At 37.6% G+C, this 3667-nt stretch overlaps 1 long non-coding RNA gene across 1 annotated transcript; it reads left to right on the forward strand.

The window, feature by feature from the left end:
• The first annotated feature begins 756 nt into the window (after positions 1 to 756).
• Positions 757 to 1990, forward strand: LOC124256252. The gene is made up of 3 exons (XR_006892864.1): positions 757 to 939; positions 1435 to 1787; positions 1862 to 1990. It is a non-coding gene; the product is annotated as an uncharacterized LOC124256252 (long non-coding RNA).
• Positions 1991 to 3667: the final 1677 nt, after the last annotated feature.

The following is a 3667-nucleotide window of genomic DNA, read 5'->3' on the forward strand; positions in this document are numbered from 1 at the left end:
GATCTACAATTATCTGATGCAGCAGGTATATATCTTTATAATCAATGATACGTTAATTCATATTTTATTTGTTTTAATGTCTTGGCGTAGAGTTCAAATGTATACAAGCGTCACAAACGTATAGGCTTGACTACCCTCAGAAATAAGCTTAAGCGTGAAATACATATGAATGGAGCCCCAAAAAAAGAAAAAAAAAATCACTGTGATCGCGAAATGATTAAACATGTCAGCAGATTACAGAATCCTCTATCAGAGGCCTACAGCAAAGGAAAATTGAGCGCAGCTTAAGCATTTTGTTTCTTTTACTTAAACTTATGTAATCAAGAAATTATAGAAAATCTGTTACAGAAATAAAATCATATCTTGTTATGGTTGACATATAATTTCACTAGAATTTAGCATAATCTTGAAATGCTCGTTCAGAGCGGCAAGTGAATTACTTGTTCAGATCTAGAGAAACGAAATTTCACCAACATATTCCATGTCAATTTTCATTGCATTGTTTTCTTCAGCCAATGCTAACTGTACCATCCAGATAAACAGAATTTCACTGTAACATATTACGTGTAAATTAATGCTTTATTTCTTCAGCCAGCAGTAACTGTACTATCCAGATTAACGGAAAGTCACTGTAATTGATTAAATGTCAATTATAACATTGTTTTCTTCAGTCGTACATCAGCTGCCCCATTGGGATCCACATGGTCGGGTTTGTCATGGCGGCCTACGGGGCGGCAATTTCATTTGGAACCTTCGTGTCAAGTCGAGTAGCTAAGTACACTGGACGCCATGTGTTATTTGCGACGGCGGCGCTGATACATGCTGCTGTCTTTACTACACTTTACCTCTGGACGCCAAACGAGACGGATACAAAATATATAATCATGTTGCCTGTTGGCTGGGCAATAGCTGATAGTATTTTCCTGCCACAGATAATATGTAAGTACATGTATTCAGTTTACAACCACCTGAATATGGACAATACTAAGAAATGATAATCAATTTAACAGTCTTCCTGATTTTTAGTTATTTTCGTTCTGAAAGATGAAAGGGAATCCTATTGATTAAAACATAATTGTAGATATACTGTGAATATATTTATAAGAAGTACGTGCAATAACAGGATTAAAATAAACACTGCGATCACATGATATCAGGCCTTTTGTTGTTGGAGCTGTGTGATGAATTACAAAACAAACATCACCAGGTGTGGTCGCGGTCAAGTAAGTGGGACACTAAAGTGTGTATTTGGTAACTGAAATTCTCTGTGCGGATCCGGAAGGGCTATCCGATAAATAAGGCATCTTATATAGTGTATATGTTGTCACCGGTACATATTATATATGACCGCGGCCATATAGCTGGAATATTGTACGTTAGGGCAGGTGTCTTGATAAGCGGGTTTCCACTGTATTGCACCATTTCTATTTTCAGCATTGGTTGCTCTGTACTTCCCAGAAAAGAAGGAACCGGCATTTGCTAACGTCCACACTTGGATATCCCTTGGTTCGACGTTAACGTTCGCTCTGAGCAGCATCTTATGTGTATATGTCAAACTGTACACCATGTTTGCCCTGTTGGTGACCGGTATTGGGATGTATATAGTGGCAGAGATACTTTACAAAATGGAAACAAAGAAATACATGAGAATAAACGAATAAAATGGATGAATAGTATACTCATATTAACAGGGAAAATTCATGGATGTTATCTTCTTTGATATCTTCATCACTTGTTGAATGAGTAAGAAAGAATACACTTGTAATCGTTGTTTTCCTCAAAATACAGTTTTGCCAACCATACATTAAGTGATGACGGACTAATAATGTACCTGGAAACGTTGGTCGTCCGCAAAAGACAGTTTTTGCCAACCACAAATCACCCGATGGAGGAGTAACAATATACTCTGAAATGATGTGTTCCTTATAGTACAGAGGTTGACATCCATGCATCTTCCCTTTCATGTGAATCACTTCCAAATTCCATTCGACGGTGTGTATTATTTTGTTACAGAAAAATATCGTTGTACGTCGTAAGCTGATGTCTTAAGTATAGAGGGACGGTGGGGTAGCCTAATGGTTAAAGCGTTGGCTCGTCACGCCGAAGACCCGGGTTCGATTCCCCACGTGGGTACTATGTGTGAAGCCCATTTAAGGTGTCCCCCGCCGTGATGTTGCTGGAGTAATGCTAAAAGAGGCGTAAAACCAAACTCACTCAGTCAGTCAGTCTTAAGTATAGAGATATACTGACGGGACATTGATATTTTACGGGCGCTTCTCTTGTTCTCTTTGGGTACGTGGAAAGTGTTTTCGGTGTAAATATACTCTTTAAAACCGGAGGAGAACTTCATGTTTAATACACGTTTAAAAGATTGGGAGATACATCGGATGTTGTAGATATGATAATAATGAATGTTTTGAGAGTACATCACCACTTGCACGTCCTTATGACCATAGTTGTTTGTCCATTTTTGTAGCCAAAGGACAATAATTAGGCCCACAAACAGCTTCTTTAGTGGCATTTATGATAAAAATGGGATTCATTGTGAATAAACATGTCATATCAGTTATATAATAACTGTATTTTAACTCCTAACCGGATGGCAACTGGAGCAAAGATTCCAGAAAAGAAAATACATGCGCATTGTACTGAGTGAAATCGTTCCCAGTCCAGCTTGCTGATTAAGACTGCTCTGTTGATTCTTAATTGCAAAATATGCCGTGAACGCTGCAAAGAAGGATGCTGAAAGAACTTCTTCTCTTTGAAGGAAAGCTTCGGTGGTTCATATTCCTGAATCATATTGAGCGTTGTTTCAGGAACGTTCGACAAAACTCAAGGTTATTGTCAAACAGAATTTAGCAGGTTAGCATCTCCGGACATTACACATTAAGCGACAATAATATAAGCTTGATACAGTCGTTATTAGCATTATTTCACTGAATGTTTACAATACGTAGTGATATCACATTGTAAATAATTGTACTGGATGTAAAGATGCTTTGAATTGTTGTACATTTTTTTCACTTCATGTCAGCTTTAAGTTGGAGAAAAACCAATGTGATACCGGTCAAAGATGTTCACTGCTTGGTACATTCTGCATCAGCAAAGGTGCAGAAAGGTCAAATGTATGTATACGAATGGTAAAGATGTCACACTGTAGATAAATACATTAAATATAGAGCTGCTGGGTGTTTCTTTGAGTGGCATTTAGAAGCTGGAATAATGAACAGGAACGGTCTTTATGGATAGAAAACTCTTTTTTTTTGTAAATGGATGCGACGTTTCAGTGAAGATGCCAACATTAGTGATACACAACGTTATGTACATGGAGAATATGCCATGAATTGTTGTACAGTTTTATCACTTCATGTCAGCTTTATGTGGGAGAATAAAATGATGGTCAAAGACATTTGCTGTTTCTTGGATTCTGTATGGCCAAAGGAGCAGGTAGTGCTGCAATAAAAGAAGCTGAAAGAACTCCAAGACATCTTTCCTTCACACGTGACAACATAAGTGGTTCCTCTTTAGTATTTGTTCAAATGAATGTAAACTGATTTTCCAGGAATATATTTGTTTTGTTTGTTTGTAGTTCAACGCCGTACACAGCAACATCACAGTTATAAGGCAGATGTCTGTAAATAATTGATTCTGGACCAGACAATCCAGT

The sequence above is a fragment of the Haliotis rubra genome, unplaced genomic scaffold (assembly GCF_003918875.1).
Source record: "Haliotis rubra isolate DU_JTF1 unplaced genomic scaffold, ASM391887v1 Scf621, whole genome shotgun sequence".
NCBI classification, from domain to species: Eukaryota; Metazoa; Mollusca; class Gastropoda; order Lepetellida; family Haliotidae; genus Haliotis; species Haliotis rubra.